Genomic DNA, 18,671 nt, shown 5'->3' with positions numbered 1-18,671 from the left:
TATCTACGCTGTGCTCCATCTGCAGGGGTTATAGGCTGCACCAATCATATGAAAAGTTCAAACTTCACTGTTCCATTGACAGCACTACATTCCTGGTAGATCACAGCCTCAGTGTGAAGGTTGGTTGATGTAGTTGATGAACATCTCATAAAAGGTTTTTGGCCTGTTCAAGAACACGAGGCAGAATGCAGTGTTGGAAGTAAATTCCCTCCAACTGTTTGTGCAGTGACTGCCGTAATGTAGGAAACTTGGTAGCAATTTTGTAGACAGCAAACATTCACAAACAACAATGAGATGAGAAACAGATAATCAAATTTTGTAATATTAATTGAGCGATTAACATTGGCCATTTCACTGGGGATAACTCCCCTGTTGTTCAAATTGGTTCCACAGGATCTTTTATATCCAACTGAGAACAGAGAGAACGTATTGGTTTAATGCCTCATCTCAAAACCGGTAACCTGGCCAGCCGTGTTTGTCCTAATTTTCCTCCTGGCTGCACAAGCCTCCATAGCCTATGCACAGCAGTGACTTCCAGAACTGGAAGTCAATGTCACGATGGCTGTACCGACCCCACTTACCATGTGTGAAACATTGGAGCTGGACATTGCAGCATTTCATCAGCACTGCACTGGAAAGGGAGTGTAGATTTCTGTTTGACTCTTTAATGTGACTTGCCCTCAGAAATGTATGAATCAGGGATGAGTGCTACCACCTACATGGAGCAGACAAATAACTAATTGGAAAGCTCAAAATGTTCATTCTAGAGAGATTTAATCATCTGTTTTTTTTCAACATCTGCTGGCTGATCTGCCATACGTTTACAACATTTTTGCTTTTGTTTGTGTTTCAGATTTCCAGTGCTGGCTGTTTTTCTTTTTGCTAAGATAGATAGTTAGGCATGTCCTCGGCATTTCCTTCCAAAAGAGCTTTGGATTATTACTGGAGCAAGATATATGACGGATCAGAACTTAAGCAGGACAGTTACACACACACACAGAGTAAGAATCTACACATGACTCTAATATATATCAGACCAGAATGTATGCAAAATTGTGCCCTTCCTGATGAAAGGCTTTTGCCCGAAATGTCGATTCTCCTGCTCCTTGGATGCTGCCTGACCTGCTGTGCTTTTCCAGCACCACACACTTGATTCTGATCTCCAATATCTGCAGTCCTCACCTTCCCTTGCATATTTTGCTTGGTCTTTGTGATGATGTGGGATGAGAGAACTAGGTAGCTTGGAGGGGTCACTCATTCTACTGTTAATAGGAAGCACGAGGGTCATTCTCAAAGTTTCCTTTCAATATTTCCAGTAAAGTCAAGATCCAAGGCACTGGTCCAAGGCGCAATGTATTCTTTTGAATCAGCCGGCTGTGCTGATTATCTGGGTGTCCTTAACAGGTTTAGTCAATATGGTACAACAAGAGTGGAGCCCTTCTAACATGGATGTATAGTCGTTCAGAGAGGCATCTGACTTAGCAAGTACCGTTCCATCTCATAGTCAGGTGGAGAATTGACTTCAAAACATTTAGCAAACATACTTTTGGTATCTTCTTGCAGTGCTTTATGAATATTCTAAAAAACTGAGTGTACAGCACTGATCCTTTGTTACATCTTGCCAATAAGGAAAAGACTCAATACTAGAAGGATGTAGTTCTCTTCACATGTAGAATCGTGCTTAGTCAATTGTTAATTTTGAATATGTGGTTGATATTTTTTCAACGATAATAAGGAGTAAGGACATATTGAATCAGGTCAATGTCACAGAATGGTGGAACAGGCTTGAACAACAAAATGGCTTTCTCAAATTCTAATGTTCCTGTATGTGAACTGGGAATACAATATTGAAGATGTGTTACTCATTGCAGCATTCACTTAAGTTTTGCTCTATCCCTGCATTTAGTTAGGAGGCTTGCAGCTAGCAAAGACAGAGTCCTCAATCTGACACATCAGTACTTCCAATCACAGATCCCAACAGATCGCATACATTTCACCGCAGCAAGTGAATGATGTCAACTACAAATATGACAAGCCTTGCGAGGTGTACAGGTAAGAATTTAAGTATAGTAGGAGGAGGGACAAAGTATTGGCCAGACTGCAGCAAAACCTGCAGCAGTTCTTGGCTGAATGTGCAATAGCGCACTTGCATCAGTGTATAATGATTTTCAATGTATTAGATTACTTACAGTGTGGAAACAGGCCCTTCGGCCCAACAAGTCCACACAGACCCGCCGAAGCACAACCCACCCATACCCCTACATTTACCCCTTACCAAACACTACGGGCAATTTAGCTTGACCAATTCACCTGACCCGCACATCTTTGGACTGTGGGAGGAAACCAGAGCACCCGGAGGAAACCCACGCAGACACGGGGAGAACGTGCAAACTCCACACAGTCAATCGCCTGAGTCGGGTATATTGGCGATCAAACTGTAACAGGTTTTGCCAATGTGTAACAGGAAATCTATGCAGATTAGTAACTAAGACTGTAACAGATAAGCAATATCAGAGTGTAAACAGTGGCTCATTCTAGAGGAAAGATTAAACAGTAACAAACTGTAACTAATTTCCCAAGGCTTCTTTGTAGCACCTTCAAAACCAGCATCCTTTATCACCAAGAAAGAGAAGGGCAGCCAGATTAAAGTTCCCCTCCAAATCACCATCTAGAGTCGGAACAATATTTCTGTTCTTTCGTTGTTGCTGGGTCATAAGTCTGCAGTTGTCTTCCAAACAACACCTGCATCACATGAACTACAATGATTCAACAATTGAGCTCACCATATCATTTCTAAAAGCAAATAGGAATAGGCACTAAATGTTATTAATCAACACTCACACCCTTTGAAAGAAGTTTAAAAACCGGTTTGGGGTTCAATAGCACAACACAAATACCAGGCAATGACCATCTGCAATAAGAGACAAATCTAACACTACTCCATTGACATTCAATGGCAATACATCACTGAATACATTATTATTAACATCTGGGGGTTACCATTGACGAGAAATTCAACTGGATTGGCCATATAAATACAATGGTTACAAGAGCATGTCAGAGACTAGGTCTACAGCTGTGAGTAACTCACCTCCTGACTCCCAAAGCCTGCCCACTATCTGCAAGGCACAGGTCATACCCTATTTGTCTGGATGAGTGAAGTTCCAACATTCAGGAACCTTAGTACCATCCAGGAGAAAGTAGCCTGCTTGACTGGCACCACATCCAAAAACCACCACCACTGACAGTAGCAGCAGTGTGTACTATCTATAAGGTGCAACATAGAAATTTGTCACAATTCCTTAGATAGCACCTTCCAAACCCACAACAACTTTCATCTAGAAGGACAACGGCAGCAAATACACCATTACCTATGAGCCGCTAATCACCCTGACTTGGAAATATATTGCCATTCCTTTCCTGTCACTGGGTCGAAATCCTAGAATTCCCTCCCTCATGGCATTGAGAGTCAACCCACAGCACATGGACTGCAGCGGTTCAAGAACGCAGCACACCAACACCTTCTCAAGGGCAACTGTGAATGGGCAATAAATGCTGGCCACTCAGGGCTCTCACATTCCACAAGTGGGTGAAAAAAAGTATAGAACAAGTTGCATGTAGTCAATATATGATTTAAAAAATCAGAGGGCAGTAGTGAGTCAGTTTATAAGGAGGGGGTGTCAGAGGCAATTTTTCAATTGAACTGTAATTTCATGAATGATAATTGACCGGTGATTGATTTATGCTCCATCCCTGATTTTATCATCTTTTTCCTTTCAGTTTTGGAATTGTCCGTGGGAGATAGCCAGTTGAAAGCTACCATTTAAAGGTTAAGGAGTCAAATTTTCTGCATCATATTATTCTATTCTTTCATATTTCAGTAGATAGGTACTTTGGGCATGTGGGCTTGAGACTCTGTCTGATACTGGACAGATGTTGTCCAAAGCTGAATCTACGAGTAAAAAGTGAGGTCTACAGATGCTGGAGATCAGAGCTGAAAATGTGTTGCTGGTTAAAGCGCAGCAGGTCAGGCAGCATCCAAGGAATGGGAAATTTGACGTTTCGGGCATAAGCCCTTCATCAGGAAGCCCTAAGCCCTGATGAAGGGCTTATGCCCGAAACGTCGAATTTCCTGTTCCTTGGATGTTGCCTGACCCGCTGCGTTTTAACCAGCAACACATTTTCAGCAAAGCTGAATCTAGCCAAATATTGTCTGGTTCTGGCTGGATGGTTTTAGTAACTGTGTTACCATTGTGTCCTGTACAAGTCTGATGTTGTGGTGCTGAATGCTGGCTGAGAATGATAGTCTTAACTGGTGCTGGGCACTATTACAAACGAATTGAGTATTCTTTGGTGCTGATTGCTATCAAACCTTAGCTGAATATTATCTGGTTCTTGGGGAATGATCCCTCCTCATAAAAGATGGTTTAGTTTGCTGTTTACCCTTAAGGTTTGCCTGGTTTTGGGTGCTGCAGAGCTCTGGGTGCTTTCTATCTTGAGGAGCGATCTGGTTCTGGGTGTTGACCATATTTAGATGCTTTGCTTTATTTTGACTTAGATCCTTTTCTTGTGCTGGTATTAAATCATCGTTGGGTGATGATATTTTGTTTTGTTATAGAGCCATAGAGGTGTGCAGTGTGGAAATAGGCTCTTTGGCCCAACTTGTTTGTGCCGACCAGGTTTTCTAAACGGAACTAGTCCCAGTTGCCTGCGCTTGGCCCATATCCCTCTCAACCTTTCTTTTCCATGTACTGATCCAAATGTCTTTTAAATGCTTTAATTGTATCCTCCTCTGCCACTTCCACTGGCAGCTCGTTCCATATAAGCACCACCCTCTGTGTTAAAATGTTGCTCCTCAGGTCCCTTTTAAATCTTTCCCCCTCACCTTAAACATATGCTCTCTAGTTTGGACTCCCCTAACCTGTGGAAAACACCTTGACTATTCATTTTATCTATACCTGTCATGGTTTTATAAACCTCTATAAAGATCACCCCTCAGCCTCCTATGCTCCAAGGAAAGCAGTTCCAGCCTATTCAGCCTCTCCCTATAACTCAAACCTATGAGTCTTGGCAATATCCTTTTTGCCTCCTTTCTAGTTTAATAGCATCCTTACTGCAGCAGTGTAACTAGAATTGAACACAGTACTCCAAATGTGATCTCACCAATTTCTTGTAAAGCCATAACGGTGATGTCCCAATTCTTGAACTCAGTGGTCTGATCAGTAAAAGCAGGAGTGCCAAATGCCTTCTTCACCACCCTGTCTACCTGTGATACCACTTCCAAGGAACTATTTACCTGCATCCCTAGGTCTTTCTGTTCAACAACACTCCCCAGCACACGACTGAGTAAGTCCTGCCCTGGTTTGTCTTACCAAAATGCAACACCTCGCATTTATCTGCATTAAACTCTATCTGTCATTCCTCAGCCCACTGGCCCAACTGATCAAGATACCATTTTACTCTTAGATAACCATCCAGTCCACTATGTGCTGTGTGCAGTGAGAGTAGGTTTGAGTTGCAGCCTCAGTTGGAAATTGGGAAAGTCAGCTAGTTGCTGGGCAATATCAAGAAGAAAATAGGGAATGTTAAATTGATTTCTGGTTAAGATTCCTGAGGGAAAATTACAAAGTTAGATATACAGACTGCCTTGATTGGAGGTTTCAACTTGACATAGAGGGCTGATTATTTAATAATGAATGCCCATGAATCACATAATATGGTATAATATATATCCTTTCAGCTAATTTTCCCTTCTTTCAAGCTCTTGATTGTCCAGCTTGTTTTAATCAAGTTCCTTTCTCTGAGTCCAGTTCTTCCATACATCCAGTTCTACCTGTTCATTCAAAACAATGGATGTTGGAAACCTGAAAACAAAAGGCTGGAAGTAATCAGTGGAACAGGCATAGAATTAATATTGGGGGTCAAAGAGCTTCCTTCAGACCCAAAATATTAACTCTCTTTCTCTAATCTGTACAGTGTTTCGAACATTTTCTCCATTCTTCATCTCCATGTGCAGTTCTCTCCAACATTCAGCTTCCTTTCCGGTGACTCAGACCTCCTTGTTCATCATGTCTCAGATTCTGTCAGGATTGAAGTCTCATTTCAATTCAGTGAGAATATTGCAAATCTGGGTTTTGAATCTTGAATACCCCGAGTGGAGATAAAATTGAGGCTCCCAACAATTATGGAGTGGGTTACATAGAGCATAAGTAGAATAGATTCATGCTGGAAGTACAGAGGTAACAAACACGGAGTTTGTTACCTCTGTAATAACACTGTTAATAACAGCTTCTCCCCCACACTGAGGCACTACAAGTCCATCATTATTTTTGAACAGATTGCAGTGCTGATGTTATCCACCAAAAGGTCTGTGATGAAAAGTTCCGAGAACCTCTACCTAGTGACTGTCCCAAGGACTTATGTGAACTGATTGATGAATGCCGTGCTGATGACCCGTTTGAACGTCCGAAAGCTGGAGGTAGGTAGTGTTTTTACAGCTGGGTGATCCTGAACGGGTGGTTCAGCTAAACTGCAGGCAACAAGTTGATTTTGTCTTGCTCACAATATGTAAGAGTGCATGTGTAATTCCTCTGCTCGCAGCAGGCAGAAACTGAAGGGCTCCAGGTGAAGTCTACACTCCATCCTCTGAATGACTCCTCTGTAATGAGCCTGTGCAGAGGTGTTAATTACACACACTGCAGCAGGTGTGATCTTAACCCAGGCTTCCTGACTCAGAGGCAGGGACACTACCAAGACATACTAACAGATAAGTTTGAGTGGTTTGTGTACTTTGGGCAGTCAAGCCTCCTTGGTTGCCTGAGAGTCTCAGAATTAAAAACTAATCTTTTGAGACCTGGGTACCGGCCTTCTGAGAGAAAAATCAGTGTTTTAATTTCTTTTAATTTGAACACTTCTGTTCAGCATGTATAAAAAATATTGGAGATGGGGAGGAAAGGCTTTCCTGGCAGTTAGGAATAATCCAATCCAGTGTGACAGCATTAGAGAGAGTGCAGAAAATATTCACCCCATGGATGAGGATAGAAGATAGATTGGGGAAGCTGGACTGATCTCCTTGAATTAGAGAAAGGCAAGAGGAGATTTGATACAGGTGTTCAAAATCATGAGGCCTTTTGACAAAGTCGTTAGGAAGAAACTGTTCACATTGATGGAAGGCTTTGCAGAACACTTATGCTCTATCCATAAAAATGACTTCAAGCGTCCAGTTCCCTGCCAGTTCAACACACCACCATGTTCTCACACCAACATATTTGTCACAGGCCTGCTGCAGTGTTCCAGCGACCCTCAGCACAAGCTTGAAGAACTGCATCTCATTTTCCTCCTGGGGACCTTGCAGCTTTTGGGACTCAATAACTTCAGAGGTGATCCCTTCCTTCTACTTTTTTTTAAACCTACCTCTACACTCTGGTCCTGTCATGACATGGGTTGCTTTAAGCACACGGTCTATCCATTCTGTCAACTCTCATTGTCACTTATTCAGCTTCTCGCTGTCCTGGCCAACTATCAATAATCTCCTGCCTACCTACCCCTTTCACACCCCATCTATCCACTGACCTCTCCTCCACCACCACCACCCCCACCCCCACCCCACCTTATCTTCAGCATATATCTAGCTATCAGTTCTGCTGAAGAATGACCAGACTTAAAACATTAACTGTGCTTTCTCGCCACAGATGCTGCCAGAGTTGCTGAGTTTTGCCAGCAATTTTCTATTTTAACTTCAGATCTTCAGCTTCTCAGTTCTTTTTTTTAATTGAAATTTCCTCATAGAATCCCGATATAAGTGAAGGAGCAGGCTCAGCCTAATGTTAAAACTAAAATAGCTCCTTAGTTTCCATCAGGTGAAGTACATGATGTGAGGGGCTCTTTCTGAAATTCCTGAAATTGTTTTGTTTTATTTGTTCAGGAATTTGAGTGTCACTGATGAACCCGTGCAATATTTGTTGCCCATCCCTAATTAAGCCAGAGAAGGAAATGTGGGCTGCCTTCTTGAATGGTTGCAGTCAGTGGGATGTATGTTTTGTATGCCTGTGTCCAGAGTCCTGTCAAGAAGGGAGTTCCAAGATTCTGACCCCAGCAACAGGGAAGGCATGGCCAATTTTGTTTAAAGTCAAGCTGGTGTATGAATTAGAGGGGGATTTACAAATGGTGTGTTGCCATGTGTGGTAAACATTATGGAATTGGAAAGTGCTGTTAAAGAAGCTATGAGTTGCTGCAGTACAGTTTGTAGATGGTCCACATTGCTGCCTTTGTGGGCTAGTGGTAGAGAAAAGGAACATTTAACATGCCAAATGGGATGCCAATCGAACAGTTTGCTTTGTCTTGGATAGTGTAAAGCTTCTTAAGTGTTGTTGGAGCTGCACTCGTAACATTTGTATAACTGTCCACTTCAGTTTCTATTCCATAGTAACCCCAAGGCTGTCATTAGTAGATGATTTACTGCACTGCCACTGAATGTCAAGGGGGAATGTTTAGATTCTCTTGATGGAGCTAGTTATTGCCCTGTGTGGCACTTGAACATGTGTGTGCATTGTGAATATCACATGATACTTCACAGCCCAAGTCTGTATGTTATCCATGGGAGCATGGACTCTGCAATGTCTGAGGAGTTGTGAGTGGCACTGAACATTGTGCAAACATGGGTAAAGGTTCTGATGGCGGGAAGATAGAGCAGCTAAAGATGTTTGGGTCAAGGGCATGAGCCAGAAAGCAAGTGAAATCCCTGATAATTTCTTATGTCTTTTTACTGCTACACATCACTAATATTCCTGACAAGTTAATGGTACCATGCATTGAAATAAATAGACTGCTGCCACCTAAGAAAAATTAATGTGATCACTGCACAGCATTTAAGACATCCTTTCTCCTCTTTCTTTCAGTTATTGTCAGCAGACTGAAGGGTATTCTAAACAGAATTTCTGGAGCAAGTAACACATCATGGGATTGAACCCAGCCATCCCACTTGATCATCAAGCTCCATAATTACTGATTCCAGATTATAATAATTTATAGAGGCACTCCACTCAGCTCCCTCATAATCTTTGTGTCATATCAATATATTGTTTGTGACTTCTGTCTCTCACATACATTAAATGTGCAACACTGGTCAACTAACTACAATAAAGTATTTCTTACACTCTTAACTATCTGAGACTAAACTTCTTTCCAGCTCAGAGCACTGTTGCACAAGTACCAGTATGACCCATTGGGTATGGATTATTGAGCAAAGTGAAGCACGTCATTGATTTCTTTCTAATTAAACCACCACATCATTCAAGTAATCAAAAATAAAGAAATACCAAAACTGTCCTCTGGGCAGTATGACAACAAAATGAGCACGTTATTGATTACCTATTATTCTCTACATCAATCATTTGAACACTTCAATCACACTTCATCCTACAAGTATCAAACCTGGTTGCAGCAAATTCTATGTACCTGACAACATCATGGAAACAGCACTGAAGACTTATGCTCCAGAACTAGCTAAGTTCCCAGCAAAGCATTAGTACTAGCTAGTGCTGAAGCAATGTGGGAAATTGCCCATGTAAGCCCTGGTGTTGAGTGAACCCAACAAGCAAAATATATTTGACATCAACTTCTTCAATATGCTTGGTGCAGATGTGACTCTCCATGACAGTATCAGCAGGAGGGACTACCACACAGTCCTTGTGGACTTAAAGTCCCACTTTCACGTTGAGGGTATCCTCCCATCACTTTCTGGAGGTCAATTAAAACTTACATCTCCTTTCTAATAGAGCTCTCCATCAGCCATTTTAGGTTTGTTCACTCCATTTAGACTTATTATATGATCCTTTGATCTCTTGCCTATAATCTCTGTGTCAGTATGCCCTCTCTCACTGCACCTGATGAAGGGGCATCGCTCCAAAAGATTGTGATTTCAAATAAACCTGTTTTACTATAGCCTGGTATTATGTGATTTTTGACTTTGACAATCATGTTGTATGGAACATTCCCTGTACTAAATGTGAAAACAGATTAAGCCACTCAAGTCTGGGCATCCATAAGGTGCTGTGGGCCATCAGCAGCAAGTGTACTCCAACACAATCTGCAATCTCATAGTCCAGCATATTTCCCCACTCCACCTCTGGAGAATGTAGAGCCACCAAGCCAAGTTATCAGCACTGGTTCAATGAAGAGTGCAGGCAGACATGTCTGGAGCAGCACCAGGTAAACCTAAAAATGAAGTTTCAACCTGGTAAAGGTATAAAACATGATCGCTCGAATGCCAAAGAGCACAAGCATCAAGTGATGAACAGTGCTAAGCAATTTACACCCAATAGATCAGATCTAAACTCTGCACTCCTACTACATTCAGTTATGAATGCATGGCTCCACACATATCCCCATCCTCAATGATGGAGAAGCCATCACAGCAGTGCAAAAGCTGAAGCTGCAACGTTTGCAAAAACCATCAGTAAGAAATGCCGAGTGGATGACCCATCTTGGCCTGTGCCAGAAGTCCCCAGCATCTCAGATGCCTCTCTTTCAAGCAATTGATTCACTCCATTTGAGATCAAGAGATGGTTGAAAACATTGGATACTGCAAATACCAGGGGCTTTGCTAACATTCTGGCAATATTACTGAAGACTAATTCTCCAGGACTTGCCATGCTTCTACCCAAGCTGTTCCAGTACAACTATAACACAGGCACTTCCCTGATGATGGAAAATTGCCCAGGTATGTCCTGTATGAGAAAAGATCAAACCCAACCCAGTCAATTACAACTCCATCAGTCTACTTTTGATCATCAGTAAAATGTTGTAAGTGTCACCATCTGTGCCGTCAAGCAGCACTTGCTTAGCAACAGCCTGCTCACTGATGCACAGTTTGGATTCCATCAGGGCCACTCAGCTCCTGACTCCATTACAACCTTGATCCAAACATGGAAAAAAGAGCTAAATTCCAGAGATGAAGCATCAAGGCTTTTTTTCAACATAATGTGGCATCAAGGAACCCTGACAAAATTAGTGTCAGTGGGAATCAGAGGGTAGGTCTCAACTAATTAGAGTCATACCATGCACAAGGGAAGATTATTGTGGTTATTGGAGTCCATCATCGTAGTTCTATCACTCTAAGAGTTACTCAGGGTACTGTCGAGGCCTAACTATCTTCAGTTGTTCCATTAGTCACCTTGCCTCCATCACAAGGTCAGAAAAGGGATGTTCTTTGATGATGCACAGTGTTTCGCACCACCTCAGATACTGAAGCAGTCCATGTCCAAAGGCAGCAAGACCTGGGCAACATATAGATATAGGTCTTTGACCAGCAAATACCACTCATACCATACAAGTGCCAAGCAATAACCATCTCAAACAAAATAGTATCTAACCATCGCCCCTTGACATTAATGGCATGACCATCATGGAATCCCCCATTATCAGTATCTTGGAAGTTACTGCTGACCAGAAACTGATCTGGACAAACATTCTAACTATAATGGCAAAGAGCAGGTCAGAAGATAGGAATCCTGTAGTGAGTAACTCACCTCCTGACTCCCCGCACCCTGGCCACTAGCTAAAAGAAATAAATCAGGAGTGTGAAAAAGTACTCCCACTTGCACTATGTGTGATTTCAACTATACTCAAGAAGCTCAACACTATCCAGGACAAAGCAGTCCACTCTATTAGTACGTCACCATCTCAACCATTTATTGCCTCACCCATTCTCGCAATATAAAGATGCACCATAGAAATTGACCAATCGCCCTTTGACAGCGTCTTCCAAATCCATGAAGTCTGCCACCTGGAAAGGAAAGTGTTGCAGACATATGGGAACATGTGGAATTGGTTGGATAAACTCGCATTGTTTTCACAAGAGCATCGGAGGCTGAGAGGTGACCTAATGAAAGAATATAAAATAAATGAGGAGCATGGATAAGTTGGATACTCAGAGTATCTTTCCCAGGGTGGAAATGTCAAACACAGGGGGGCGTAGGTTTCAGATGAGAGAGGGCAAGTTTAAAGGAGATGTGTGAGTAAAGATTTTTACGCAGACAGTAGTAGGTGTCTGAAATAAGTGCAGAGAGGCTGAATCCCCATCACCGAGTCACCCTTTATTTACTAGTGTACAGTTCACTGGCTGTGGTCAGCCAGCTCGGAGTTGGTCTACAACCGAGGAGATTCTAATCTCCTGGTTATTTTTACTTCCCCCCCCTCTGAGAAGATCCTAGTCTCCTGGTGACATTTTGTCTAGTCATATGTATTTATCCTATTCTTGCAAAATCATAATTCTTCTCATAAAATACAAGGAATTTCAACTATATTGACAATTGTATTGCGAGTTGAACAAAGTTTCCTTGCATTTCCTGCATAGAAACTTCAGCCCAGGGGGCTACACACAGAGCTTTCAGCCTACCAACATGCTGAAACAATGGCACAGGGGCTTGGTCCAAGTAACCTTCTACTTTACTAGTGTATCAATACACTGGCTATGGCCAGTCAGCTCAGAGTCAGATCTCAACTGAGGAGAAAATAGAAGAAAGCAGTGTCATTCCTGATGATGGGCTTATGCCCAAAACGTCAATTCTCCTGCTCCTTGGGTGCTGCCTGACCTACTCTACTTTTCCAGCACCACACTCTCGACTCTGATCTCCAGCATCTACAGTCCTTACTTTCTCCAAGTTGATTTTAACCTTACTGCAAAGCCTCTTCCAAGGGTGCCTTCCTTGAAGAAGCTCTTCTCCTCTCTCTACAAGGATCTCAGTAAACCTTTCTCTCACTACATCCCCCAGGTAGCTCATGCCTAATGAAGGGCTTATGCCTGAAACGTTGATTCTCCTGCTCCTCAGATGCTGCCTAACCTGCTGTGCTTTACCAGCACCACACTCTTGACTCTGATCTCCAGCATCTGCAGTCCTCACTTTCTCCTCGCATCATTTAAGTGAAGTTGCATCAAAAGGTGATAAACACTCAATCCACTCAGAGTTCCCAGATCACAGTCAGTCAAAATAAAAACGTGATTTTCCTGAACTTTAAACGTGTAAGCCAAATTCGAGTGGTAATACTCTTGCCTCCGAGTTCAAAAATTGTGTTAGTACTCCTCCAGCAGCCCTAGCCTTAGACTTTATGAGATACTTTTATTTGAAATATCCGAAACACCATTGCGTTCTCTGTCTAAACTTGAAAATTCTGATTTTAATGCCATTTACTTGCCATTGAGTTACTGAGCTTTCTCACGTACAATCGGACCTCGATAGGTCACCACATTTTCCATTCTCACTCTCAAGCTGTTGTCTCTGGTGACTTTCGACATCTCAGTAGTATTCCCTCTCTGTCATCAAATTACCTCCTGAAAGTTAACAAATTGTGATCATAATGGCTACTTAGTTCAGCTGTTTTCATTCCTTTTCAAGCTGTTGAACCATGGTGTTGTTCACAAAAGTAACTTCTATTCTTTGCCACACATACTACATCTAAACTAAACAAGATCAAAAGCCTGGCACAGCTTTGTACCATGGTTATCTATTCTTGCAGACCGACATTACCTCTCAATAATTATCCCACTAGCCTGGTCTGTGCATGTCTCCCTTTCACCTTGTCATCTAAGAATAATCATTTCACAAAGCTTTGTTTCAATAGAATTGTAATCTTAAGCGATCTTCATAAAGTTAGTCATGCAGCATTAATTAATCCATCCCTTTAATCCGTTTCAAATGTATTTTAACAATATTTCTAATTTTCATTAAAGCTGAACAGGCATCGGTATAGAAGTACCGCAATCCTTGTATCTGTTTTCAGGGCCTATCCAATTTAACCCTCAAAAGTTATTGAAAAGAATTTTCTGCACTTATCAGAAACTCCAACAGGTGGTGACTAGTGATGGTTTAATGCGAATGTGAGCCCTGTGAAAAGTAGAGAGGACACCCCAGACCATGACTATAGGACAGTGGTCAGGGGCTTCTCACACAGCTGCTCTCTTGCACGCCTGACCTCAAACACACCTACCCTCGCATACAGCTGCTGGCTTAAATACCCACTCTCCAATGGAGCTGTTATCTCACACTTACTCTCACACATGCTATGTCATTCTGCTGTCAGATACTTGGTCTCACTCAAACTTGCTCTCTCACATACCTGATCTCACAAATCCCTGCACACATTTCGCACACTTGGGCTCTAACACATCTGTTCTCAAGCACAGCTGCCCTTATGTGTCAGAGCACACCCCTGTGCGTTGTTGTGGGCTCTCTCACACACCTGCTCTCACATGCATCTGTACTCTCACATACCTGCTCTCACACGTACCTGTTCTCTCATATACCTGGTCGCACTCACAGCAACTCCCACACATAGCAACTCTAAAACATTCACTTATTCTCTCACGTGCAACTTCTCTTTCATCCACCTTTTCACTCACTCTTTCTCATATACATACATACACAAGCTGTCACTTACATCTGCTCTGCCACACCTCTCTCTCTTGCGCACACACACCCTAAATACCCATTTGTGCAGTTATCTGCACATAGCTACTACAGATACAGAGGCAATCACTCACCCAGTAATAAACAGTGAGAGACCTACATTCTCTGCCTGATTTGCATCAGATAACCACTGTTTTTCTCTTTCTCATCCAGATATAGACAATCATTAGATATAATACAAGGATAGTCTTTATTTCTTACCCAGTCGCATAGTTTGCTGATCATTCCCAATTAGCATGAACATTGTAATTAACAATGTGAATTCTTGCCCAAATCAGTCGCAACATTTTCAGGCTCACCATATCTGAATGACACTGTCCGTTTTATTCTCCTCATCAAGCAATCTATCTTGTAATGCTTGCTTCTAATTATCATCTCTATTTGGCTAACACAGATCCACCCTCTGCTTACATAAGACATAGCTCCTGTTATCTAATCATCTTTGACAGAGTCTCTCAAGTCGGAACCTGCATGCACAGTCATCAATTAAACTTGCACATTTTGAGTACTACAATCTTGAAGTGGTTTTAGATGTGTGGCAAGGATTATACATGGTTTTCCTGTCAATTTCTCATTGCTTTTGCTCTCTTCATTTTCTTTCCAGATACAGTTAAAAAATAAGCCTCATATCTACCATTAGATAACATCCAGGAGATTAACATGAACGAGTTGCAGAAGGACAGTAATCCATTCCTGAAAACTGACACCTCCACATATTATAAGGGAATGTTCTTCAAACAGCCAGTTGCCATTAAACATTTCATCAGTGAGTCTGCCAATCAAAAATAAGTATGGATTGTAATGTGTGTTCCCTTCTCTTATATAGCGAACATAACTGTGAAAGTAGCTTATGGCCACCATGAGCTGGCTGCACAATCAGCCAATCAGCAAAAAATGTTAATGACACTGTTAGCCAATGGGCAGCAACTGTGATCACTTAAAACAGCCAATCACTAGTGAACTTTGGTGGTAAATCATCCATTGTTCGTGAGTACATGTGATCCCATTAGGCAAGTGACAATGAGTTTAAGTGGTCTTGTCTGTTGACGAGCAATGAATAGTAATTCCCGTAAAACACTGACAACAAATATTCCTGTCGAACATTAAATTTGAGGATATTTTTATCAGTCAAGCACTGAGGCATAAGGTAATGAATGAAAATTCAGGGCCTGAGCTGTGTAAACAAACAGAAATCCTTCACTTCTCCAGTTTGATGCATAAGATACTGAAATTCAATGATGTTGTCACTGAAAACATAGGCACCTTATTGAGAAACTGATAAAGGCAATTCCACAGCATTCAGTAGACTCACTCCATTTAAATAACATTCTGCCAAAATGTATAACCTCCGATTTTCTCAAATTGTGATTTATATGCTATTTTTATCCCATAAATGTAACCTATCCATATTCTTTGGCAGATACTTTTTCTTCTTCACAACATACTATCTTACGTATACCATCAAAACAGTTGGCTAATTTTAATAAACATTGTTGACTCTATTCATTAATTGGCATGCTTTTCAGTGAAGGTTTTAATTTCCTTCCTTAAAAAGGGTGTAGCTCAAACTCTGGTCTGAGAGTTATAATATTTAATACTGCAGCAGCAATAGTGCTGTCATCCGATCAAGACACAAAACCTGCTGCAATTTATTCAATATTTCAAGTGCATAGAACCACAATCCATACAGACTCATTATAATGAGTGAAATACAACTAGAGTACACTAAAGTCCTAATATAACTAAGCTGAGAGTCTATGATGGACTTTCATTGTCAGTGCTGTCTGTCTGACAATGCAGGGTTGTGTGGGCAGAAAGCCAGGGATTCTACTGCTTTGAAACATTAGAGCAGTCGAGAGTGACATTGCCAAGAACATAGGGTAGGCTTCTAAAAGGGTAATGGGGTCCACGTGACCCAAGGTTGTGGTGAAAAGAGGCTTCAGCAAACCAAGGAGTTGGGAATAAGAGAAAGGAGAGTGTGGCCCAATTGGAAAAGAATATGAAGGCTACATCCAAACAAATAAGCAAATACAAAGTTGCTGCTGTTATTTCTGTTAATTAAAGTAACTGACTGACCAGAACTGGCCATACATTGCAAAAAGTTGGCTCCAAGGATTTGGATAAAAATGGATGGATCCATGTCATCAAGATAACTGAGAATCAATCCAAACTGCTTTGAATGATTGCACCGTTTTGGTAATGACAATGCCTGTGGACATTTGATTGGAGGAGGTGGGAATGGGTTCTGCTGGATTTGAAAACAAATTGCTAAACTATTGAAGAAAAGGAGCTGGAGTTGAACCTTGGAAAGTTCAGTGTATTTCAATAGAACTTTGTAGCAGGAAATGGTGACATATATGCTGAGTTTGCTGTGAGTAAATCCCTGAGAGCTATACTTGTTGAGTTTGATCTTGAAAGTGAGGTCTTTTTTGAATGTGGGACAACTGTTTTTATTCACTCATGAGATGTGGATATCACTGTGGAATGCATTTATTGCTCATTCCTAGTCATCCTTGAGAAGGTGGTGCTGAATTACATTGACTTCAATGGTTCAAGAAAGCAGCTCACCACCATCTTCACAAGGGCAACGATGAATGGGCAATAAACGCTGGCCAGCAGCAAAGCCCATTTCCCACGAATGAATTAAAAAACCTTCTTGAATCACTGCAGTCTATTTTGTATAGGTATGCCCATCATGCTGTTATGGAAGGGAATTCTATGATTTCAATATACTTCTAAATATGGATGGTGAGTGGCTTGGATAGGAACTTAAAGGTGGTGTACCCATATATCTGATGCCGCTTTCCTCCTAAATAGTAGTTGTCATGTGCTTGAAAGATTCTGTCTAAAGTGCTTTGGTAAATTTCTGCAGAGGTTCTTGTAGATGGCAATAATGCGACTGGGGATCAGTGGTGGAGAGACTGAATGTTTTTAGACGTGGTGTCAATCAAGTGAACTGCTTTGTCCTGGATGGTGTCAAGCTTCTTGACTGTTGTTGGAATGACACTCATTCAAGCAATTGTGGAATACTCCATCAAACTCCTCACTTGTCCTTTGTAGATGGCAGACAGTTTTGGGAAGTCAGGAGGTGGGTTAATCCCTGAACAATTCCTAGCCTTTAACCTGCTCTTGTAGTCCAGTACACATGTGACAAACCTAGTTCAGTTTCTGGTCAATGGCAATTCCCTGGATGTTGATAGTGGGAGATTCAGTTATGTTGCTATAATGGACTGCCAAGGGTGATGTTGAGATTTTGTCTTGTTAGAGACAATCATTGCCTGGTATTTGTGTGGTCCACAAACCTGTATATTTTTCAGGTCTTGTTGAATGTTGGCATTGACTGTTCCAGTATCTGAGCAGTTGCAAATGGTACTGAACATTGGGCAAATGGTGATGAACACTGGGCAAACTTTGTTGAACATTCCTACTTCTGACCTTATGACGGGTGGGTAGGTCATCGATGCAGCTGAAGATGGTTTGATCTAGGGTACTACGCTGAAGAACTGCAACGGTGATGTCTTGCAGCTCGGACCTCCAACAGCCACAATCATCTTCCTATGTTCCAAGTATGACTCTTAACAAGTTGAGGGTATATCCCTGATTCCCACTGGCTCCAGTTTAGCTAGGGTTCTCCAATGTCACACTGTCAAGTGCAGCCTTGAGTCACTCAATATTGACTGTTGACTGTGATTTGGCTGTTATTTACGTTTATGTTCACTTTGTTTTTTTCTAAGTCATACAAAGTGGAAATTTGTCCAATAGTTTTGTTTTATTGAACATGTTGTTTAGTAAATTTGGTTCACTTCATTTGTTAATCTCCACAACTGGTTTATGTTTGAACAACATGACAACTCACGATCTTATATCAAATTTCACTTCACCTGACGAAGGGGCAATGCTTTGAAAGCCTGTGATTTCAAATAAACTTGTTGCAGTATAACCCGGTGTTGTCTGATTTCTGACCTTGTCCAACCCGGTCCAACACCATCATCTCTACATCAAAATTATTGATATTTTCCAAATTTGATTCCAGATTTATGACACATTAGGACCGGTATCAATAGAAAAAAGAAATCCTGATTTTGTTGTAAAGGAGTTCTTTTGTTTTGGTAGCATCCAATGTTTATTTTGGCATCCAACTAGATTGATCCCATAGTAACGGTGACGGAAATTGAAAGGGTCATTTTGTTTGTGGCACAAATCCTA

The 18,671-nt window shown here is 41.5% G+C and overlaps 1 pseudogene; it reads left to right on the top strand.

Annotated features, from left to right (window-relative positions):
* LOC132823594 (mixed lineage kinase domain-like protein) overlaps nt 1-8,965 on the top strand; it is a 37,196-nt pseudogene extending 28,231 nt beyond the window's left edge.
* The last annotated feature ends 9,706 nt before the right edge of the window (nt 8,966-18,671 follow it).

This window comes from Hemiscyllium ocellatum, chromosome 17 (assembly GCF_020745735.1).
Source record: "Hemiscyllium ocellatum isolate sHemOce1 chromosome 17, sHemOce1.pat.X.cur, whole genome shotgun sequence".
NCBI lineage: Eukaryota > Metazoa > Chordata > Chondrichthyes > Orectolobiformes > Hemiscylliidae > Hemiscyllium > Hemiscyllium ocellatum.
This window is presented reverse-complemented; position numbering and strand designations above follow the sequence as displayed.